This window comes from Charadrius vociferus, unplaced genomic scaffold, assembly GCF_000708025.1.
Source record: "Charadrius vociferus isolate BGI_N301 unplaced genomic scaffold, ASM70802v2 scaffold444, whole genome shotgun sequence".
Lineage (NCBI taxonomy): Eukaryota > Metazoa > Chordata > Aves > Charadriiformes > Charadriidae > Charadrius > Charadrius vociferus.
Window position 1 is genome coordinate 52,691 of NW_009648242.1, and position 25,128 is coordinate 77,818.

At 42.1% G+C, this 25,128-nt stretch overlaps 1 protein-coding gene across 1 annotated transcript in view; it reads left to right on the top strand.

The window, feature by feature from the left end:
- JARID2 (jumonji, AT rich interactive domain 2) overlaps nucleotides 1-25,128 on the top strand; it is a 129,169-nt gene that overhangs the window by 52,324 nt on the left and 51,717 nt on the right. The window contains exon 3 of the mRNA XM_009884162.1: nucleotides 13,069-13,238. The gene's annotated coding sequence lies outside the window, so the exon portion shown is untranslated. The remainder of the gene's footprint in view (nucleotides 1-13,068; nucleotides 13,239-25,128) is intronic.

Consider the following 25,128-nt stretch of genomic DNA (forward strand, 5'->3'; position numbering starts at 1 on the left):
GGCAGGCTGGGGCAGGCCAGCCACACCTCAATGACACCTTCAGAGGAGCCCAGTGTGAGCCAGCGTGCCGGCCACCACTGAGCAGGATGCTTCACCCATGGGGCACCTAGATCAGCAAGTGCCCAGTTTCCACTCAGCGTCGCTGTCAGCATAGGCAGCATCTGGGATGCCATCCTCTCCTTCCTATTGTATTTGTAAGCTGGGGCTTTGCTTATGACAGTAGAGGGAAGAGTGGAGGGTGATCTGCTTATGGGGGCAGAACTGCAGGAAATTGGACCTTGTCATTGCTTCAAAAAAAAAAAAAAAAAAAAAAAAAGAAAAACACCCTACATCCCCCCCCAGGTTATCATATGAAAAAAACCAAACCACCCAAATTTGGCTTTCTTGCTGCAAAATCTTCATGGAGACTATGCTCCTTGTTGCAAAAGGGTTGACAGCAAAGGGGACTACACTGGCATTGCTGCCAGGCACATTTTCCGTTCAAATTTTACAGTTCAGTAACTAATGTGTTTCTCAGTCAGCTTAGGGTGATCTTAATGCAAGCTGCTACTGGAAAAGGCAGTTCCTTCCCTCCCGTGAGTTCTTGCCACCTCTTTTGTGCCAACACCAGCACTTCTGTGCTTATGAAACCCAACCCGACAAAGAAAAAAATCAACCTATAAATTAATTTTCAGCTAGATTGGCTTCCTCAGCCAGCTGATTATGAGGTCTCAGGAGTTCTAGTGCTGGCATGAGCAGGAACATGTGTCTGGTGATGAAGGGAAGAACATATACCGTACCTTTTTTTTCTGCAGCAGCCCTTGTGGAGATCAGTTGAAACCAAACTGAGCCCCTTATTTAGGGTGGAAAGATGCAGGTGATGCAATGAAGTGGTTTGCTGCTCTAGAAAGATATGGTCCCACTCCCTTCGCCCTGCTCCTGCCTGGATGGTGCGTTCCCATGCCTTCCTGGTGCGAGTCCTCAGCGGGATGCAGGACTAGAAGGAACATGACTTTTCCCTTCCACCATCAGCAAGCCCGTAGTTTGTCTGGGCTGTACTATGAAATGGCACACATCCTGCTTCTCACACTCCACGTACCACCGTATCCTAAGAGTAAAAGTAAGGAGGGTGTTAGGGAAGATAAAACATTAATAAATCTCACTCTTCTGTGAACAAAGCCTTCTCGGAGGGACTGTATTTTTGTCACTTCCTGGACAAATCTGTGGTGTGTACGTACAGTTTGTGTGTGTGTTTTTCCTATGATTACCTGGTACTAACATGAGTTCGATATTCTTTTTACTAGAGTCTCCCAGGGCAGGGGGGTGTGACACATGGGGCAAGAAGCAAGAGTATTGAGTACCTACTACTGCAGGTAAAGACAGTAAGTCTGTGAGGAAGGCTATAGATTGTGGTGGCACAGGAATTGTTACCATAGTTTTCATCCATATCATTAGTTCCCAACTACTTTATCTGGCATTCAGGAGGAAGAGAAAGACGGCATGCTCTGGCAGTCCAGCCAGCCCCGACTCATAGGATTTAGCATCCCTCAAAGAAGAGGTGCGGGGTGAATGGCCCCTTTCCTTTTCAGGCCAGTTTGACTGGTAGCAGGATGTGGCATGGCTTGAAAGAAGGCACAAACAGAGCTACCAGGACAATTGACTGCGTCTCCCTGATTGACTTGCAAGAATGGGCTGTTTGACTCCTGGGGAGGAAGCCTGGAGACAGTTGTGGTTTTCTTCCAAGAGAAACTTAATGCAAAAAATTACAATGGTGTGGGAAAAGAGACGAGACCAAGAAGGGCAGATGGGACCTGCTAAAGTTTTTTATCTTCAGAATTATATAAGGATATTACAAGTTTAACATCATGGAATATACTGATGTTTATTTTATCCTTTTATCCTCCCCTCCGCCCCCTCTTTGGGTGTAGTACTCTTTGTTGGCAAAATGGTGAATGTGATTGATGGGTGTTTTATGCAAAAGTGATCACTTTTCTGCAGCAGATATAGGATGTCTTGTGTCTTGTCTTTATTTTATTCTCACTGTGTGTCTAAATGTAATTTTACAAGAGAAATGTTGAGTCCCTGGAAATAGCCAGATGGTAGGGGAGCCTTCGAAAGGCCGGCCCCATGGGAAGTGCAGATATCTGGTTTCAGGGGTGGTTAAATTGCAAGCTGCAACCTCTGCAAGAGGTTAAAATGCCCACAACTTACTGACCGTGTGACTTTTATCACTTCCTGCCAGCAGATGGAAAATTTTATTCAAATGGTAGGGATTAATGGAGTACTTAATTGAACAGGAAGTTTTTCAGCCATTTGGATGATGGCTAAAATGATCCATACACTGTTACTTCTGACATCTCTGCCAGAAGTAATCTCTGCCTTTCTGGCTGGTGCAAGTTGCTTTTAGGGGGAGGGTGAAAGATTGCAAGAGTTGAGGTACGCATGTTTTTCTGAGATTGGAAAACAAGAATGAAATGATCTGTAAAATAACTTTTTTTTTTTTTTAAAAGAGCACAATTGCAAAAGGCTGCTCAGAGGGAAAAAAGAATTTTCCTTCAGTCGCATGGCTTTGATCTTGCATCCTCTTGAGTTGTAGCAGTTGGTCAGATTACTAGGGAGGGAGCTGCTGATATGTTTGGTATTATTTGGCGTATCATTCACCATTCAGTCTGAATCTGCAACCGTTTTGAAGGGGAATATGGAACAAAAGACAGCACTGAATTTATCAGGAACCGGGGTTTTGGGTAGTGCCGGAGGGCGTCGCATGAGTAAGGAAGTGGGAAGCTATGTCATCTGAACCGTGCTGGTTTTGTTTAATGTCTCCTGGTTGGGAACCGGGAAGCAAACAGGTTTCGCAGATGTCCCTTCGATGTCTGAGAATGCTGAAAATGATACTAGAAGAATATTGAAGCTGCATGGTGTGTTCTGCTAAAAGTGGCTTTGACTTCGGTGTAATTAAATAGGGGGTAAATGCTCAAGTTTTATGAAAATGGGCAGGTTTTAACATTCTGTAGGCTCTCTTCCATAGAGTTGGAAATCTTTTTGTAGTGCCAAAAAGGCTTTTGAAAAAAATGTCTGTGGTAGATAACAAGGTCCCTGTTACGTGTAATACAATGCAGACAGAAGGATGGTGTTGCAGAGCCGGTGAAGTGAAAGGGGAGACCATTTTGTGCCTCTGGGCTTCCCCACCCTGGCTTTATTTACTGAGTATCAGAAAAATGGGAGGATTGCTTTGCTCTTCCACCTGCAGCGAGTCCAGGCATCAGGACTTTGCCGGTTCTTTACCAGTAGGTGGAGACCGTGCAAGTGAACTGGAAATTACATCCGCCTTCCAGTGCGGAAGGTGTTTGTTAGTGTGGAGTTCACCTTGTTTACCTTCAGCACAAGGGACAGGGTTTAAGGTGGAAAAAACCCTGTGTTTTTGTAGTTGTCTTCTTGAAGAAGAGTTTGTCAGGACATAATACTTGCTCAGACATCTGCTAATGATTATTAAAAAGCAAGCAAATGTGAATGACTGCTTTTTTTTTTTTTTTTTTCCCCCCCCCCCTGCTGCCCTGGTTTTGCATTTTAATTTTCTCACTTGTGGTGATGCTCTTCTCTGTGCAACAGCATGGCACAAAATGGCAGGCCTAGCCTAAAGTAGCTACTTGGTGATGTGCATCCCGTAGAACTTGCTGGTATGGGGTGGTGGGTTTGGCTTAAGCTGAGAAGTAGGAGTCTTGGGTCACGTTACCAGAAAAGAGGAGGAGCGCCTGTTTCTGGAGGGAGGGACCGGTAACCCAAGTCTCCATTTGCTGAACACTTCTGTAGGTATCCGTGCTCAGCTGTGCTTGGTAAGCAGCTTGTGGGGCACCCAGGTGAAGAGAACCAAGTAGCAGATGTAGATGAGAAACACTGCAGAAGAAGAATGGCTCCAGAGCATGGTGCGGGAGCAGAAGCAAACTGTACAGGAGGGGAGCGCAGGGAGGAGTCAGAAGCTGTTGAAGCTGACTGGTACTGCTGAAATAAGTGCTCATCAAATGGCACTCAGTACTGATCCGCACTAATGCGGTGACTCCCACTGTACCTTAGTCCCATAGAGTTAACTTGCCTGTCTTTTCTAGTATCATAAGCTGTCTCCAGTGAGCAATCTCTGCAGCACGCATAGCCTGATGAACAGCAAGGAGAGGGATGTATCCAGGACACAGCCCCCTCCAAAACAGACTGCTGCCATACATTCCAGTCTCTTGTCCCTTCTCAGTGGGAATGCTTTTGCATTACTATGCACATTTGTAGCTTGTGTGAGCATATCTGAGCTCGCCTAATTGAATGCTGTTGGCTGTGGTGGTGAAGGTGTCAGCAATAACCAAGACCTACAGTGAAGTCTCTGCAGTGTTGTTGTTAGATTCCCATGAATCCCATGAAAGACTCCAAAATGGGAATTTTTAAGAACCATTGCAGGACAAAGGAAGGGTGGCACCACCTGTCTCTAGTATTCAGAAGGATCTCTTCTGCCATCTATTGCCATGTACAGCTCACCACATGCCCATAAGGAGGAGAAAAAATTCCTGTTCTATCTCAGGTGGGCCAACCCTGGAGAAAGTGGGTGTAAAAGAGCCATTGTCTTGCTGAAATAGATTGCCCAGATCCTACACTTATAGAGGAATAAGCCTTTGGACCTGGATTTATGGGCAGTCTGTAGGACAGTTGCTATAGTGTGATGAGAAAACAAAGGCAGGTACTGTAGGAAAACAGCTTCTTGGGAGCTTCATTTAGCTGCCATATCCTCATTTGGTCATGCTACCACTTCTTCTCCCTGGGAGGCAGCTGATAAAACCTCACGTGCTTGCCACAGCACATGGAATGGGTGGAAGTGTTTGAGTATTTGGTAGTAATTAATGTACTTAAATCTAAATCAACTTTTCTACAGCTGCTGAAGGCTGGGCCGGAAGCATCCCATCGTTGAGATGCTTGAAGGTAGATGTGGGGTTTCATAATTGTATTGTGCTGGAGTTACACCTTGGTAACTCAGGGTCCTGTTTTAGTCTGAACATGACAAGAGAGCTTGCAACCCTGTGTACAGCGCTACAGTGCTTCAAATTGTGTACAATAAGCATTGACTGTTCCTGCATCAGGTCCAACTAAAACCAGTTGCAGCAGTAGGATGAGAGGAGACCCATGTTCCTGGAGAAGGGCTGCAAGCTTGACTAATTACACTTTCATTTTTTGGGGGTTGTTCCTTGTTCCTCTTTACTTCTGTGTATCCTGAGGTCTATGGAGGGGACTCATTCACACTGGGAAATCCTACTGCTACATCAGGGCAGCATCAAAATTTCCTGTCCACCATGGATGTTTCAGGACAAAACCCCAGGGCATTTAGTACCCACTGTGATTCATCCCTTTCAAAGTTATCTATACCACTGAAGCACCTGAACTGCCTGGATCCATAGCTGAAATCTGAATGCAGTGTTAGTTTTCCACAAATTCTTCTATACCATCTAGTATGGACCTCAGTCTAGCAGGCAAGGTCTGTGTCCCTATGTCATTGTGACTGCTCCTATATGTGAGGTGAAGTATATGGTGGCTGGAGTTGTCCAGTTCCTCCACAGTTAATGTGGTGGGGTAGTAAACAGTGTCCAGCAGCTTTTAAGAACTCCCACTTTGTCCAAGGCTGTCTTGTACATTGTTTAGCAGCCAGCTATTTCACTTAGCAGGTGCAAGTGTCCCTGCTAAGCTGCATTAAGTGAGGCAGTTTAGGAGACTTGCAAATACCTTCTTGTGATCAGTGAGCATGGTCAGGAAAAATAGGTGATTCCAGAATTAGTGATAATTTGAGCAGTTTTTGGCAAACAAGTTTAAGTTGCCAGCTGTACTTTGAACTAGTCATTACGCATATGAGTTAGCTCAACAATCATTTGTTAAATGTTGTTCCCAAGCACCTTTCCATTGTTTGCAGGAGAGGAGGTTCTCAGAAACCCAACTGTTTCCCATTTGAAACAACCCAACTGTTTCCCATTTGAAACAAACATCAACAACAAAAAAAATCAGCAAAGGAACATATGCATCCATTCATCGTAGCTAAGGGTTTAGAGCAAGAAGTGTTAGTTATGGAAATGGGCCCTGTTAAGCTCAACAATCAAGGACTGAATAGAGATGTGCTTAGTACTTTGATTTGTTCGCTTGAGAATTTAAGGCTGGTTTAAAATTATATTATTAATTTAGGCCCAATTTTAAATTTTTGGACCGTAGAAGGTAAAGAAGAGTGAGTGAATAAAGGGCTCAGTAAAAATAACTTCTGGAAAGTGTTGCATTCAACATTAGTGGAATGTTTTCTTTACTGAAAATTAACCCAGATTCTTCTAACCAGATAACAGGTTTAAGAATCATACTCTTACCTAGTAATACAGGTCTGGATTGTGCCTTGGATTACATGGTTTTGCAAGTCATTTTGAAGGAGTCACGTCTTAAGAGTGACCACAAGGTTTGCACTGGTTACCTGCACATGGTGTCTACGTGGATGGGAGTGACCAGGTCTCTTACTGTATAGTTCCTTCCCGGTGCAAACAGGTGTGGAGACACGGATGATCATTGAATCTCAATTTCCACTACTGCAAACTTGCTGGCAGTAGTGACTGAGACGGCATGCTGTTGAAATGAGCAACAGATAGCACTGAAATAAGGAGAAAATATGACCCCAGAAGCTTTAGGGGATGTGGAAGAGGAAATGCAGTTCAAAGGACTCCTTTGTATGCTTGCTTTCTGCTCGTGGTGTGGTGCCATTTATTTACCTGACGTTGTGTACTTGGGACACAGTGGTTGCAGTGGAATGTGAATTCATACACATAGAAATGCTGCCTCGTACTACCAGAGCTAACGCTCAAGTGTGCTCCGGGGAAAAGCCAACAAGACCTCCTTGTAGTCCAAGGGCAAATTCCCCCCCCCTTATTTTTTTGGTTATCCAAGTAATGTTTACCCTCACAAGTTATGGAAAAAAAATATTGTTAAATTAAAGTTTTGGCAGTGTTGTTGTAGACAACTTGTTGGTTTGAATTCTGGACTCCTTTTCTCACAAACTGGTGATCCTCTAGAAGGTTACTATTTGGAGTGAATGTATTGGCTCGTTCTCAGGAGTGAAAGGGTGAAATATAGCTTAGCTATGCTTCCAGTTGGCGCATGCGGTAGTGATAAAGATTTCCCAGTTGTCCTGTGAAGAATGATACCTCCAGGACCAAGTTTTGCATGCTCACCTTGGGCTTGCCTAGAAGTGCCTGTCACATGGTTGATTTCGTTTGAGCTGGAAATTAGACACTTGATAATCATCTGATCTGCAGCAGACGCCTGGCTATTAAAGCCTAAATTACTTAAATTACTACTTCTTTTTTTTTTTTTTTTTTTAAAATGAGGGCACAACGTATCTACAGCCTATCACTTTCATGTACGTTTGCCTTAATAAACGAAGCTGCACACACAAACGAATCTTTGCATACAGGCATGTTGTGTGCTAGATCAGGTGTCATGTTGTACAGTGCAATTAAACCGAATGTGTAAATTGTGTATCAGCTCTGATGGGAACAAAAGATGGTGCACCTCAAACCTGATTCAGATCGGGCTAGGGACAAGTAAAACTCAGAGATAACTGTTTCACCACGCCAGCAAAGTGTCATAGTAAGGAAATAAGTAACTCAGGTACATGGCAGAGGGGAAACTATAATGATACTAGCACAGAGTGGTCAGCGCAAAGGCAAAAATTGGTGAGGTAGAGCGCCTGTCTGTGTCAGAGCCCTCCATGTAATGGGTGCTAGCAGCTGATGGAAGGACAGCCAAAATGCTTAACTGTGACTATGTGTAGCTGTATGGGATGCTCAGGCTGAGACAGCAATATGGGAAAGGTTCCACAGAAATTAGCTCAGCTTTATCTGTGCAAGGACAAACCCCTGAATGGAAAAAAGTGAATATTTGGTGCACCGAATTTCTACTTCCCACATTGAAAGGTGTAATACTGAAAGAGATACAGGAATGGCGAAGTTTAATTGAGCGATAACGAGAAACCCTAACTCTCCCCGTTTAAAGATGTGTTTTGATAGAGGATGGTTCCTCAACAGCTAGCCTTGGATCAGGCAGTAAGCAGGTCTGTATTCCTAACTATCTACACCGTGTTTAGTGAAAACTAATACCAGCTCATTGCCGCGAGTTAGTAGTAGCGATTTTAATGTGATAAAGGTAAGTATCTACAAATACTTGCATTGCAGTTTCTCAGGAGAAGTGACGAAAGCAAAGTAACCAAATACTGATGCTGCTCTTAAAAGACAGACGCATAGATTCCTTCATTTGAGCTTGCATGCTTCTTGTTAGCAGCTCCGAAAGTGAAAAACACACTGCATTGAAAAGGAAAATGGGAATTAAGCACGAAACGCTGACGCTCAAGCAGATAGCTAAGCTACTGTTTCCTATATAGGAAATCTAACTCCAGTGGGGCTGTTAAAAAAGAAGGACAAACATCAGGCAACAGAAAAGCAAGAAACAATGAAAGCAATAGTGAAGTTCAAGGAGTAAGCAAAAGGTTGTGGGACCAAACAGCAAGCAAATATTGTAGTGTATAACAAGCAGGAAGCTTTGTGATAACCTGCAGATCGCTGGAAATTAGAGAATGTTTGAGAAAGATAGATTGTTTTGCAAGTCTCTTCCCAGTTGAGATGCTTAGATATGAGGACAGCCTCTCAACCCCAGAATTTATTATAAATAGATTAGTATGAATACATATATATTATCAATTAAATTGTGCATATTGTTCTTTGTGTATGTTTTATAGTACTTATGCTTTGCTTTCACTTAGGAGTTATGGAGTAATAAAATTAAAATAGATTTTTGTACTGATGTACAACTAAATCTTGCATACTGATAATTTAATACTTAGTTTGTAGCTAACACAGCATGTGCTGTTATCTAGAGTATTAACGTTTACTAAATTTAACACAGACTGGTATTACTAGCCTGAGCTTTGCTTTGCAAAGAAAAGACCACCTTTGTGTAGTATGTGTTTTCTTCCTAAACATGTTCTTTTTCTGTAAGCTGAAGGAATGGCATTGGGTTATTCTATTTTAAAAGACATTTCTGAAGTATTTTTAGCTAATGCAGACTGTAGTGTTTTGATTCTAAAGAACACAATTTGCTTAAAATATTCAGCTAAAAATAAATTCCAGTCTAGAAAAGCTTCAAAAAGTGTATTTTGTGTTGGAGAGAGATGTTTTCCAGCCTAGTCTGAGTTTGTACACTTGGGATATTTTTTATTGGAGTTTTAGTCTCTGGCATGTAATGCGCTCTCTTGGACCTAAACAGCCAGTTCAGTAGATGAGAAGCATACCAAAAGGAGGTGAGGCTTCCTTAAGCTGAGGCTTTTTTGGACTTCGTGTCATAGGTGTTTAAAATCTCTCAAAAGCAGTAGAAGGAAAACAACATTCTGTTGAGAGAAGGGGACTTACTACTTATTTTTAAATAGTCTGGATATTTCTGGCTGCTGTTGGGTGTTTGCATGATGTTTAGATGTGGTATTATTTTGAGTTCTTCCCTCATTCTTTTCCTTCTTGCAAAGTTTTTTCTGTTTGTGTATTTGCAAGCCTTACGTAGGGTATACCCTTTTGATGAGGACAGAGCGAGCAGTTTATTTTGAGGATGCAAACAGGATTTTTGTTGTTCTTTTTGCCACTCATGCCAATCTGCTGTTGCCAAATGCATGCTAAATACGTCATTCCAGCAGAAATCGTTGCATTAACAAGCAAAGAGCAAAGCCACACTGGTGGTGTTATGTGTTTATTACACACAAAAGGTTTTTCTGAGCACTTTTATCACTTCCTTACCTATTCTGCCTTGCTCAGAAGTGGTGCGTAAGTGAGTACAATGGGCTGCTACGCTTGATCTGATGTAGCCTCCTTTTTTGGCAGCAGCTTCACACTTATATTGGATTAAGTGTAATATGAAACCGTACGTGAAATAATTGGTTTTATGCTTCTAGAGGTTTTCATGGGGACGTATGAGGTTATTAAGATGTATACACTCCTTCACAAGGAAACAGTTTTAAGTTGTTGCTCACGTTTTGAAATGAGTATTTTTTTCCTTTGCTGGCCCACCTTTGAAACTGGTCATCTTTACACAAATCTGGACCAAAGGCTGCTTAAAAGTTTGGCTTTTGTTTCCTAACCTGGGTGCCTCATCTTAACGTGTTATAGCTACAGAATAGCTTGTTTCTTGCTCATGGCTCGCTCTGTACATCCTCAGGCATTGACGCAGATAGAAGCCTGTGGAGCACATGCTTCTCCATGCAAAGAACAGTAGTTGTTGCAGAAACCTAAAGGATGCTGCACTCACAAAAGGGTGCCTTCATTCACTAGCGTTCATAAATAGAATTGGTGATGCTTACGCCTGTAACTGCTCAGGTTTTTAATAAAAAATGGGTATTTCATAAGGAGCAGGCCTGTTTTTGTGGTGCTGATGAGTTCAAACCAAGCAGCAGAAAGTACAGTAAACATCTACAGAGGTGTGAGAGGAGAAGCATCTCAGACACATCTGAGATACAGCAGCAAGTCTCCGCAGTCGCCCCAGGAAGTGGCAAAAGTTCACAGTCATAGCCTGAAGCTGGGTGGAGGGAAGGTTTGGCGTTTTTGCTGTCCTCACAGAAATGAAGGGCTTTGCGGTAGAGTGATGGGTTGTGAAGAGCCAGTGATACTGCCAAGCCAGGCTGTGTGCCGTGCAGGAAGCGGGCAAGCAAAGCGAGTGGGGAATCATTTGTACTGGGAAAGGATGGCTAGCAGAGAGTGTATTTTCAAAGACAGACTGAAACAAAAGTACTTTCAATTCCCTAATTCATTTCATGTCTATGCTGAACTTCAAGTCATTCCCTAATCCTCTTTCAATGCTCTAGGGACCGATAATAGGGATGCTGCAAACAGCCCTGGCTGATCCTTGCTGCAAAGGGTTAATTTTGAACCATGAAACAGGCTTAACCTTTACTTTTTGGGGTGGTGGTGGTTGTGAAGTCCTCCTCGATGCTTATCTTTGATCACATGAGATTTGAGTAGGTAGTTTCAGAGATGCAGTGAGTGGATAGTGTATGTTTCTAACAGCCAAGCTGAGGAAGCACATAGATGGGGAAAAATCGCTGTGCAGCTGAGAGCAGCAGGCAGGGTTGCTTGCTAACCTTTATAGTCTGGTTTTTGGTGAGAGAGCGTATGTTTTGTGCAGAACAAAAGCCAACACAAAGCACTTTTCTCTGGCCTCATGTGTGGTTTTGGTTATAGAAATGTAGTCGGTTGAAATTGAAATTACATTCATCCTGTGCTGGAGTCCTCTGTCTGCTTGAAGGAATAGAGCTTTGCAAGGCTATCTGAGTAATTTTGGGAATATACAGGCAGATCTATACAACACCTTCATTCTGGAAAGATAATTGTTCATACATATGAGGGAATATATGTGTTCAATCGTCTTTTAGTTCCAGTTCAGGAATTAGAAGCACCGTGATAAAAGAAAATGATAAACACCATGCTATATTTGCCATTAAGGAGATGAAAATAAGCGGCAAGAATGGCTGGTGGTTTTTGTTGTTTGGGAGGGTAGGAGTTGGATGGTGAGGACATGGGACAATTTTATCTGGAATTTAGGGAGAAAATCGCTAATGCTACTTTTGTTCTCTGTTGTCATTAGGAGGCATGTATCTATGTATACAAACACTGCTGGGATCTTCAATTTTTTTTTTTTCTATTTTAGCCACAAAATTGTGGAAGCTTAAAACACAGTAACAAACCTCTTCTTACCCAACTATTTCAGTTTAATATCCATGCAAATGAAGAGGTTTGCCAATTATGTGTTTCATCCACACTGAACGATAACTGTGCTTTCCTGAAGTCATAACAGTCAAGCCTGCTGTGGAGTGACAAGACTTGGCTTTTCCTTCAGTGTTACTGATTCGTGTTTCAGTTTGACATTATGTAAATACTCTGCTATTAGGGAAGAAAATGACATAAAATTGCATCCTTTCTCAATGAGATTTTAAGTTCTTTCAGTAGCTTCTCTCCTTTTTGAAGCTATAATAAAGATCATAATTAGAATCCCAGTTGCTTAAGTGAGAAATTAGCATGTTCTTAAATGCTGAGCTGAGTCAGGTTCCCAGTGAGACCCCCTCCGGGTATCTGTCCTGCCCCAAAGCGCTTTCCCTAATACCAATTTGCGTTCTAGGCGTATTAAAGAAAATCATATTCATTGCCACCTAGCAGTTAATCAGAGCCTTCAGATAGGCTTGAAATAATTTGCAGCCTGACTGCCAAAACCACCTGCATCCTGTTCATTTCCTACAGCCGTACCCAGGCATGCTCTAAAACTTGTCAGAGAGTGTTAGTCCATAGCCCAGTACCAGGACTGTGACAAATTTGCTCCATGCACATCCTTCATTCTTACAAATTGGTCACAAATGCTACTTAACCCCCACCCCAGACCTCCTTGCTTACTGTCTTCTAGGCTGTGGCCAAAGGGAAAGGCCAATTTTACCTGATATCTTCCATTTCAAAATTATCTTTCCCTAAAGGTTTTGATTTCTTTTTGTAGAACTGAGCACTAACATAGATACCTTATCTATTAATATATATTTCACCATATAAATAAGATTCTAGCAGATTGGAATAAATTAAAACTTTTATGGGGCTAAAATAAACCTAATTTGTAAATTAATTAAAAACAAGAAGCAAAGAATGCTAGCACTTAAAAAAAAAAAGACATTTTCATGGTGCAAAATACAGATTTAGTTTCCAAATAAGTGAATGGTAAACTGTAATTGTATGGTGTGCAGGAAATACTCGGAACATATGAAACAGTAGTCACAGATTTTATAGTCAAGATGTTCCCTTTCTGGTTTTCCAAATTATTGCAGAAGATACCAAAGGGTAAAGCAAATAAAATACTGTCTTTGCAATTGACTCAGGTAGGGGTATGATATTGGTGGGAGATGGATTTGGGTCTGTCTTTTTTTGTTGTTGGCTTTTTTTTTTTTATAGTGAATTTTTATGTTCTGATGTCTCTCTTGCAAGTTCTGCCTAACATGCTTCTGATATGCTTTTGTTTCCACAGGCCAAGGCTGCAAGCACAAAGGAAGTTTGCTCAGTCCCAGCCAAACAGTCCCAGCACAACTCCAATAAAGATAGTGGAGCCGTTGTTACCCCCTCCCGCCACTCAGATTTCTGACCTCTCCAAAAGGAAGCCCAAGACAGAAGATTTTCTCACTTTCCTCTGTCTTCGAGGTAGGAGTCTCGCAGCAGCCTAGGGGGAAAGTCTCATTCACAGAACGAGCCGTAGCACCGCACACCGAGTAGTAGCTAGACAAATGTACTGGTGCTACACTTGAATATATTGCTTGCGTTTCAGCTCTGAGCAATTTGACTGTAGCTGCAGCAGGAGCATTTGAGTTCATGGCTGTAAAGACTATAAAATGAGGCCGGTAATAGTGCAAAAGGAAATTTCTTTTATGCCTAGCACTCTGTTATCCTTGTATGGGTTTTTGTCTAGCTCTCCTAAGTCCTCCCCATCCTCCTTTGTTTTGTCTGACTATAAACTTAAGAAGTGCTTAACTTGCCTAAGTACTTGTTCCTGCAAGAGGAGAAATCTGGTTGGAAATTCCCCTTCTCTGCCTACTCACTGGCCTTTATTGTTCAATCTGAGTGAGGCTTTTCATCTGACGGTGGAGGGGTTGCCGTTTTTCTTAGCTGCCTCAGGAGCCGGATTGTTCCCATAGTCATAATTAGAACAGGTGAGCTCCTCCACTCTGCAACCCAAGTGCAGATGAGGCATCTGAAGTTGTAAGGCAAGAGACCTGAATTGTCTCACAGTAACAGAGACAGTAATTGTCTCTGAGCCTGGCTGGAGCTGTATGTTGTGTGTGTGGGATCACTGGTGCGTGTCTGTGATCCTGTGTGTCAGACTTGGGGACCTTAGCGTGAGATAGAGCTGACTGTCCAGATTAAGCTAAAGGAGACCTTACCTGAGTGGTCATTTTTCTTGGGCCTTTCCATGGCCTTGTGTCCCAAATCACGTACTGAAGACAGCGTTTTTCAGTTCTATCTCCCAAGTATCGTATTGGCTCTTGTGGTATGTTTCTCCTTTGGCAGGTGCCCCCCCAGCCCCTTAGGTGGTCACTGCTCCATCCTTGATGTGCTGGAACAGTGCTTCTTGCTGTTGTTTTGTCCCATTACCTGCTGAAAGGATGTGCATTTGTTACAGATAGGGCTTGTCTGCAAAAGTCTTACCTAGTGGATTGAATCCTTCAAAGCTTGTGTTTGAGTTCCCCTTTTCAGTTCTGAGGTCTCCATTGCATCTACGAGCAGCACTGGTCAACACCACCCGTAGCTTTCTGCTGAGGCTTTCTCACCTTAATAGTTTAATCAAACCAGCATGGTTTGATTTCTTCGTTCTTCCCTTCTGTGAGATTTTAGGCTAGTGGTAGCTTTAGACTGGTTGCTAATACATCTGTCTTGACTCTGGTCCAATATGGAGCCTCCATCCCGCTGGGACTTCTGGTAAAGTGGGTGGGTGGAGGGGATGGAGTGGGTTGGTTTGCTAGCTTTTGTGTTTGTTTAAAGGATTGAGAGGAGCAGAATCTAATGGAGTTTAAAGTGGCATCACAGCCCTCTGAAATTTAATCTGTGGAAATGTATTTCTAATTTAGTCTGCTGTGAGGTTGATCAGTCTGTTGGCAGCATGTCACTGCTGTGATCTGGGCCAACTGCCACAGTTGTTGGTGGGAAAATTCAGATGGTGGGGGGGTGTGTGTGTATGTGTGTGAGCACACATGGCTGCATTCACACACTTGTTTCCACTACTTGCTAACTAAGCATGTGTTATTTATAGCTTTGAAGGCGCTTGCACTCAAAGAAAGGCAACCTGTGTGGGGATGTGACTTATCTCCATTTTTATTTCCTACTGTCTCTTAGCATTCTGCCTTAACAATGCAAATAGGAAGCATGGGTACTTTTGTCCTATTCCAGTGCGTCATTCAGAAGGTTTGGTTGTGTGGGTTTTTTTTTTTTTTACTTTAATCAGTGGCTGTTTAGCTCTTGCACCTGTAATTTTCTTTGTTATTCATCTGTAGAATAATTGATGTTTTGTACTGTCAATTAAGAACTTGCAATTCATTCCTAATTTCTTCAGTATGCAGGAGTACTCATATATTTCAGACAACACGTGCATTCAGACGGCAAGATACAATTATATTAAAAACCACAAGGGAAAATCTGCTCTGAGTGCCACACACGGCATGGTCTTGGTCTGCTTAAACAGGCTGAAGAAAACCAGAAAGGGGATGCTCTCAGCTTTCTGTTTCAGCACCTCCACGAGCTTATTGCTCCATCACCCCTGTATAAAGCCTGAGAAGAGACAGTAAAAATTGGGGGTGGGTGGGGGAGAATCTTCTTGTGCATCTGCTACCTGGATGCTTTTCTGTGGAGGAGCAGGCGGGCAGCTGTGGCTTGGAGGGGGAGGGAGTGGGGTTGTTGACATTGCTATTATCATGGTTCTGACTTCGGCGTTTGAACTGCTGTGTCCTTCAGGAGGCCCTGGCTGCCTGAGATTGTGCCCGTTCGGTCCCTCAGGTGGTTTAGCTCCAGGTGGTGGCAGTCTCTTTTGATGTGCCCATTGGAAAAAAGGAGGCAGAAGCTGGTTCTTAATATGCTTGCAGGGAGTACATGTAGCAGCATGCTGGTACATCCAGCTCCAGAAAGGTCCCACAAGTGGTCTTCCAAGGCACTGACAGGTGTAGTTTGGTCCTGCTCTTCTGGTGGGTACTCAGTGAGCCTGGAGAGGGAAGAGCCAGCAGCTTACTTAAACCCTGCGCAGGGAAGACTGGTGACTTTTTTGGAAGGGGTTTGTTTTAGTTTTGAACCTCTGTGCTATTATTTATTGAAGTGTAGAGGGACTCAAAATTGCTTGCATGGTGGGACATGGTTTTTCTGATTTCTGTCCAGATATGTCTGTCCAGCCCTGGCAATTTGCACTTTCATAATGAAATGTGACACACAATTACATGGAAAATAAAAGCACAGAACTTTGAAAGTCATTTAGTAGTAAGCATAGTAGCCATATGATCCAGGACAGTAAATCCCCATGTTTGTGTGTGTGTATTTGTTTGTGGTTTGGTTTGTGGGTTCGTGGTTTTTTTTTTTTTTTATTTATTTTTTTTAGAGTTGGGTCTCTCCTAGATCCTAGTCCTTCAAAATGCTCTGATAATACAGTCCCTGTATTCATGGTCAAAGCTTTTCTTCAGCAAGGGAGTCTTCTCCAGGACTGGTGTGAAAACAGCTCTGTGGTCATGTCTCTGTCCTTGTCCCACTGCACCGAGTGACAGTGGCAGAAGCATGGTGTAAATTTGCAGCACCATGTCTATGTGCACTTTCATTTTCTATTTTTAAACAGAGAAATTTTAAAATCCAGGTCACCACTAGAAGTTCACTCTTCAGTATTCTAGGGGGGTGGGTATTTTAAGCGGCAGCAGCTGAATTCTGTGAGTGATGGAGCAGTACTATCATGTGATGATGTAGAGGAAAGACCTTTGATGTGTGTAAGGTCTTATATTTAGGAAAAGGATTCCCATATACCTAGCCTTCTCCTATGTTTCAAAAAATCTAATGATTCAAATAACTTTTCTTCATTTATTTATTTTTTAGCATCCTGTAATTTCAAAGGGAGATAATTTAACCAAGATGACCTGCTTGGTTTCATTATCCGTAATGCTAGGGGCTTTAGACGTATTTTTAATTAGTTTGTTTTTTGAACCCTTGATTTGATAATACAATGTACTAATTACTTCTTTAAAGGTAAGCGGAGCAGAATGAAAAAGCTGTAACAGTTGATGAATATCTGAGCACCCTGGAATACATCTCACTGACCAGACTTGACAAGGCTTCCCTGCTTTCTATTATTTTTTTTTTTATTTTTTTTTTATTTTAAAATTGTGACCTAGAATTTCCGACACAAGAAGGAAGGGAATAGCACAGATATCTCTGAAGTGTTTATCTGCAGCGTTCTTATCTTTAAATAGCTTCTTTGAAGGAGCCTATATGCCCTTTGCCAGAGGCATAATTAGTATCTTTCAGCAGCGTGTGTGGATACGGGTGTGTCATCTCCGTGCGGTTGTACAACGGCTTTCACTTTTACTGTATTTTCTGCCTCTCATCAAATTGTTCTTACTATCTTCTGTTACAGTGCATTTAAGTTACCTTTACTCTCTGTAATTATTTACAGGTTAAAAATATTGCGAGTGGAATAATACAGGGCTAAAGGGGGAAGAAGAAACAACTCCCTGTGAGCAATGGATCTTTGGCAAAAGATGATAACAGGAAGGCTATGATTAGGAGCCTACATTTTAAGAAGTTTTCCCATGATCAATTTTCTAATTAAGCCGGGCCTCTGGGAGTTACATGCTAGAGAATTTCAGGGATTCCTAAATAAAGATGGTTTAATTGAGATCTCACAAATGGGTTTTTCAGGCTCTTCTAACAACTGTTCTGCAAAACTGCGTTCTTTGAGTACTGCAATGACTTAACAATATAATGATTTCTTACAACTGGGCAAAACCAAAATAGAAAAGCTCACTCTAGCACGTTTGTCCAAACTTCAGTAACTTTAAAATCTCAGTGCTGTGGTCCTCTTGCAGTTTGCTCTTAAACAGGCTTTTTCATTTAAACACCTTGTTTAGTTGATAGGCCTGGGGGCCTTTGATCCCAGTCTTCTCTCTCATGTCTTAATAGGAGGTATTGTATTGTCTGTATTGTCTACACATTCAAGTGTAGAAGAAGAAGTATATCTTATACATGCAACCATTTAGTCCACCTGTGGAATATGCTGCTCTGGGCTGGTTACTCACTCCCGCGGTGGTTTAGGATAAGGGTAATTTAGTCAGTGTTGGCATGGAGAAGTAGATCTGCGGGTTCACAGTGAAAAGCACATGTATGAAGTACACAGAAGGAGCCTGGCAACCCACACCGTGGCATTATTCATTCCCAGGGGAAGGGAGTGCTGCTGGAATTGCCCTCCAGGCACGAGGCAGAAGGTGCATCTTCCCATCAGTTTGTGCCTACTAAGAGATTTAAGAGGTTGCAAGAGCTGAGTGCAAGAGAAGAGCTCTGTGTGTGTGTGTAGTCCTGCAGCTGAATCAAAATTTTACCCTGATCTTCCCACTTTGGGGCCTCTTTCTGATGTTAATGATTCCAATATCTACCCCTGCAAAAAGCCACAGGATGAAAATAGCTCGTTGAAATGGGAGACTAATCTTGCGGTTCCGCCTGTGTATTTGCCACAGATTCTCTCTGAGTCCCTCGGTAAGCTGCTTAGATTTTCTGTAAAATGAGGAGAAATATTTAACTCTGCGTATCGGTACTGACGTAGCTGGACGTTGATTATTGATGAGCTACTGGCGTAAAATCCAAGTGCTTCAAAACTTCAGTGCCCACAATTTTCGGCACCCAGGTGGGCAACATAAAGTATGCTGGCAAAGGCAATTCCTGCCCTCCCTCCCAACCAGAAACCTGTGAGTCTGCTTCTGTAACCTGTGAACCTGCTGTAGGTTCAGTGCTCCCTGAAAGGCTTATTTTGTGCTAGGAATGGGGCTCAGGATCTCTTGGGTATGAAACACAGCCTCGCAGCCTTCTGGGAATGGCAGCACAGCGGCTTGGGATTTGCAGACTTGTCTTGTTCATGGTGGAGAGGAAGATAAAGTTGGGGATTGAAGTGTATGTGGGAGGGGTTGGTTTTGAGGTTCGCCTCTGAATCTAGCCAGGTTAATGGAGGTAAATTGCTTTGAGATTGTCAGGTATGAATGGTAGATTTGAGAAGCACTATACTTGTCTTTTTTAATATTCAGTAGTTTGTTACTCTGGTGTGTGTTTTGTTGACTTTGAAAAGTAAACCTTATATTTTTTCCTGAAGATTCACACATTTCCCCACGCTTACTCCATTTCCCTAAAAAAGGAACGGTTTTCTTTGGCTTTTTTGTTTCAGCTCCACTGCTTTGAAGAATGGACCAAGAAGAAAATGGGTTTTATGTCACTACACTAGCCGATAAGTTATCCATAACACTAAGCATCTTGTGATTCATACAACAGTAGAGGAAAGGAGAGTTTGAGCATAGGTGTGTTTATGAGCTCTGTTTTGTTTCTGTACTTGGGATGGCCTTTTCCTCCCTCTGGGACTGTTCCTGCAGGTGGAGTCAAACAAGTGAGATGCCATTGCTCTTTCCTGTAGAGTTTATGCAGTTCATTCTCTTTTAGCCTTGCTCCGTAAAACGACCATAAAGTGCGGGCATAAATTACATCTATTCGCACTTCAGGGATTTGGTGCTGTGCTGCCAAAACGTAATAAGTAGGACATATAATAAATGAGAAGCAGGCCCTAAATTTTAAGCATTGAGATGCCAGTGCATTGGGAGCATTTGGGAGGCAAGGTTTTTCCACCTGCACGCAGGCCCAAAATGGGGCCGCATGTCGGAGAAGAAGCCAAACCTCTGGATGTAGCTCGTTACAGGGCTTGGCATGCTGCGTATTTATCAGGGCAGGCTTAAGTCCTGCATACCTTGACCTGCCGTGTGCTTAAATCATTCTGATGTCTTAAATTGTTTTAAGATTCTTCCCAAAGCACATCTGGGTTATGTTTAATTGTTAGGAAGAAAAAAAAAAAAAAGAGAGGAGCTGGAGGGGGAGTCGGTGTAAATAATTCATGGAGAAGAATCCTCCAATTTTGCAGAAACCACAGCCCAAATTACAGAGAGGGCTCTTGGATTGAGATGATTTTTGTTGTGGTTGTAACATACCAGGGTTTGAATCCTGTCCAGATGAAAACATTTGGTTTGTACTTCAGTAAATATTGCAGAAACGCTGCCAGCTAATTCTGAAGAGTAATGAAATAGTGCTTTTGGCAAAGTGCGTGCACTTTCCATACTTCTGATTCCACTCTTCAGATCCAAATTCAGAGTTTTTTAAATATGTTTAGCTGGTCCAAGACAAAAGTTAATGTAATTTAATGGGAAACAAAACATACCGTAATTTAGCAGGGAAAACTATGCATTTGTCAAATAAAAAAAAAATTTAATAACCTCATTAGTCAAATAAAATGGCTGAAAAAGAGTATAGTTTATTCTATTAATCAGGCACTTGCTGCTGAGGTCAATGCATCTGTATGTACAGGTTACGCAAGCGTCAATTCTGCCTGCTGTTAGTAGCAAGCCTGAATTTTGCAGATGCAAAGGGTAACATCTTTCCAAGAAAACTGCTAAAAGCAGCATCATGACTTAAAAACCCATATTTTACTTTGTACTTATTGTTGTATAAGCATCAAATTATTATAACAGAAGACATAAAATACATTTGTCATCCTTTCATATGCATTAGGCTACACTTTGTGTATAGTTGTGGTAATTGTTTTTCCTATATGGTTAAGTTTTCTTTTGTGTTGCTCACACAATAGGAGGGAAGACAAAAATACTCAAGAGAGAATTTCAATAATGAAACTGCAGATAACTGACGGAAACAGTTGCCAAACATACTTCAAACCTCATTTTTTAAAGAGCTGAGTATCCTCCCTTTTTGTAATAATTCATAGCTCATTGTAACCATGATGAGTGAATTTAAAAAAAGAAAAATCACCATTAATGACTTTCTCAAAATTTGTCACGCACAGCAGTATCTGATCACAGGAGCAGTAACTCCTGTTCTGATACTGGTGAGGAGAGGGTACCTGGGGTTTTGTCAGCGGTCTGAGTTTTCTGTGTGGCTTGCATCCTGTCATCAGCCATGGCAATCTGGTAGGCTTTCAGAGTCGCGCAACAAGGGCCAGCTTTGGTGATTTGGAGGAGGGGGAAGAGCACTGGGAAGTTCCCTCCAGGTTGCTGCCTGGCTTTGGCCATAGCTTTTCTGCTTTTGACTGTGAATTAACAGCGACTTGTTAAGCGGGAAAGGATGGGTGACACGTGTCCAGATCAGGGCAGCAGGTCAACAGCGCTATCAGACAGATGCTCTTGTTAAAGCTGCTCAATATGAGGTGTCCTACCTGCTTTACTGTATTTGTAACTATTTAATGTCAGTAATTCTTTCAGCATCTTCCTTCTCCCATTGCTCCTACACCCTGTGTCTGCCTGCTAACTTATCTCTAGCCACTTGCCTCTTTCTCCAACCCCAGCACATTTGAGCCCCTCTCCTCTGCTCTGCTGCTGCTGCATGCCCTTTCTTTTAGCTTACTTCTTCTGCCATGGCTTCTCCTTCCTGCCCATCATGCTGCAATTGCCTCGTCCTGTTCTTTGGTGATGGCATGTGCTTTTATGCAAATACTGATGCAAAACAAATCAACTGTCGGGGGGCGAGGGGGGAGCATTTAGGAAGTGTGTGCCTAGACATCATCAGGACAGAACGTAAAACATGAAGCCTCCTACATGAGATTGGAAACATACTGCGTTTCATGCTTTGTTTAATAACATAAAGTGATATATTAAGCTACATATTCAATAAGAAAAAGTGTGCATAGAAATTTTCCAAATCTTTATTTGAGAGCTTGTAACATTACATTACAGTTACAGCATTTATTAATGGACTTTAATTTCCTTAGTCTGGGATTTTAATCTGAATCAGTTCCCTGATCTGATTCACCACATGGCCCCACAAAAACGATTATACTGCCACAGTCTAGGTGGTGGTAAAGGAGTAAGAACAAGAGGCCAGATGGGGGTAGATGCTCTGTAGACCTTTTTTGATGCCAAGAAAAATGTCCATGCAGCCACAGACAGTCCATATGGTTCCTTGTATGAAATGTCTTCTAAATAGTGGTGGGAAGTCAAATTTTATTTTCTTGATTACCATCAGATTTGCTGAGTGAGCAGGTTTTTCAGGCACCTGCTTATCAGGCATACAGTGGGGTGGGTTTCTTAATGTAGAGGGCTTCTTGCACGCTTTTCCCAGGTGCTGGAGGTCTGCTCCCTTGCTCTCCCCCTTCATCCACTGCACCGCCTGTGGTAGCAGATGCCTGCGCAACTTGGGGGCTCCTGGCATAGGGGGAGACTTGTAAAATTCAATACGGCCACAGGCTCTTGTAACTCTCTCGCAGATTTTTTCTGCTGTTTTCTTGGGGATGAAAAGCGAGGAAGGAGGGAGTTACATACCTAGAGTGCTGAGACCTGGCATGCACCACCTCCTGGACACAGATGTTGGCAGCTGTCTGGAGGACTGGAGCTCTTCTCTTTTGCTGTGGATATTAATCAAATTCTAATGCCGCTCTTTAGATTGTTTAGGGTAAGCTTTGAGAATCAGACCTTGGTACTGGGGATGGCAAGAAGAAGAGGACGTTCATCTTTACTCTTGCTGTGTGGCTGGCAAAATATATGCAAGAATGAACTGGCATAGCTGCCTCACAGGTTTCTGTTGCTGAGTGTGCCCAGGCGAGGACAAAAATGTGCAGAATAGTGTGTTGTAAATAAAAAAAATCAAGCAAGTGCCTACAATATACGTTCTGTGAATGCGTGTGTATGTGTGTGTCTTGTGAACCTGCAGTTTTCCTTATTATTGTGCCATTTTGGAGGGGTTTTATCATCTTGCTGTCATACATAATTTTCATTATAAATATCTGTTATACATGGAGAAACCCGAGAGCAACAACTCTAAACAAAGCTTCTGTGTAAGGAAAGCCACCATGTTCTTAACTTGAGATGGAGACAGGCCAGATTTATGAGTAAGGGCAATATATTTCGTTGGACCAACCGATACATTAGGAAAAAACAAACCAGCTCTTGACCGCACATTCTTCTCCGTGTCTCCAATGGTCTTAGACATTCATGACTACAATAGCACTACTTAAATTTTTTAAACATAAATTTTGTTTATATAAATTAGCAGCTTTGAGTAACAAATGAGGTCCCCTGCAGAGGTAGGCTATGGTATCATGTACACATCCCTGTCTGGTCTCAGAGATGATGAGAGATTTAGGACAGGAATATGTTAAAGAAGGTGAATGGTTACCTTTCTTCTACTCTTAACGGTGCAGCTTCGCTCATATGAGCTTCATTAACTCTTCAGTCATAAGAAGTCTAAGTTTTATTTCCATAAGAGGAGTTTTGGGGGGTTCTCTTAGCTCTTTGCTTGATGTAAACCACCAGTGCACACCAACCACGCTCACACTTGAGCATTAGGTGTTGCCTAATCAATTCTTTTAGCTTGAATGAAATCACAGTGTACTTACAGGCTTGTCTTCCCTTCAGGTTGCCTATAAAGGGAATTTACAGTATCGTGAGCTTGAGCAGCCTGTTTCAGTATTTTAAACTAGTGTTTTCTCAGCCTCTTGGACATGTTTAGCTATATAGACTTAAAGTGAAAGTGGTTTTAACCAGCTGAACCCAGAAGTGTGAACAAATTCTCGGTATTTGAGGCTATTCCAGAACTGAAACCTTAATATAAAATACTATAAGAATGGACATAATAGAAAAAGTAAGCAAGAAAATTCAAAGCTTTTAGGTTTCTTTCCGTGTCTTCCATTCATAACAATATTTAAATAGAACAAAAATGCGCGAGTCCAGACTTTTTTTTTTTCTTTTTCTTTCTTTCTTTCCATTTTGCAAGTCAACTTTAATAAATATGTAGGAAAAGCTGGAGGGGAGGAGGCGACCTGACTGAGCACCAGCTTTTCTCCGAGGTCTCATATTGCAGAGCACTAAGTAAAGTGAGGGCTAGCAGGACTCTCCAGTGTTATTGGACGTTGCTAGTCTAATTTCTCTGGAAATGTACTTCCCAAACAGTCCCAGCTGTCTCAGGAATGCAGTTTAACCATTGTTGTTCATAGTTCTTGATTGGAAAGAATTAAAAAAATGTCATTCTGACCAAAGATTTATGCACTGAGATTACAATGATTGAATACCAGGAGTTAGGTGCTCTCTCACTTGGGTTAGACTCTCCTTTTTTTCTAAGCAGAATGACACAGTACTATATTTTATTTTGTGCTAAAAAAAAAAGAAAAAAAAAAGAAAAAATTGCTATTGTAATAACAACATTTGCGTCGCAGATGATAATTTTTTTTGCTGGTTGCTGTTGAAAACAGCTGACAGAAAAGCTCAAGGATGTGGAACTCTAGGGAAGATGAGGCTTAGAGAATAGATGCTGTATCTGGTCTCCTATTTTACTGTCTCAGAAGGATACAATTTCTGACTATTTCTCTAATTATAATAGAGAGATTTCAGTCTGTGTTTCAATCTAATTTTGAGAGTTCCTAGCAGTAAGTTTCTTTTACTGCCATCATTTGTCACTGCACTAATGCACTGATGGTGCCTGACTTCAGATCCTGATTAGAACTGATGCACAGTACAGACTTGTAGAGCTAATAACTTCTGAAACCATACCACAGACTTGGGTACCTAGATGGAAGAAATAAGACAATTTTTTTTTTTTTCAGGCAACACTGTCTTAGCATAACTGTTTTGGAGTCCTCTAGTTAGTTGCTGTTGAGACTTAAAGCTCCCTTCCAAGCAGAAGAATTAATGTGCCTCTCAGCACCTCTTACCTACTATGGTTGATTGCTTAGAGTGTGCCAAAAAGTTCTGTGCTCACATGAAAAATGCTAAGGTTTTTGTTTGTGTAAGTTGCTACAACTCCCATGCCTTGAAATATGTCAACAGTCTTAATTTGATCATTAGTCTATATAAGTATGAAAGTTGTGGCACGCAAAAGGCTTTTTCCCTAGGATAACCATATGTGTCCCTACATTTATGTCTGGGTTGGATGGATTAATATGTACATTATTTCAAGGGGGAAGCATCGTCATGCCCTAGGTGCTGCTGCAGTGTTTCCCCTGGCTGTCCCAGGGCTACCGGATGCACAGCACAGGGTGCCAGTGGGGAGTTTCTCTACCCAAGTTCTTCTCCCCAAGGCAGCCGCAGTCCCAAACGGGCTATTACAGACAGCGAGAGCAAAGGTCTTTACAGGTGGGGGCTAAGCCTCACACAGCCGCTGCCCCCACCCAGTGGGATGGGGGAGAGAATTGGAAGGGTAAAAGTGCAAAAAATCATGGGTTGAGATAAAGGCAATTTAATAGGTAGTGCAAAAGCTGCGAGCGCAAGCAAAGCAAAACAAGGAATTAATTCATTACTTCCTCCAGGAAAGCAGGGCTTCATCACAC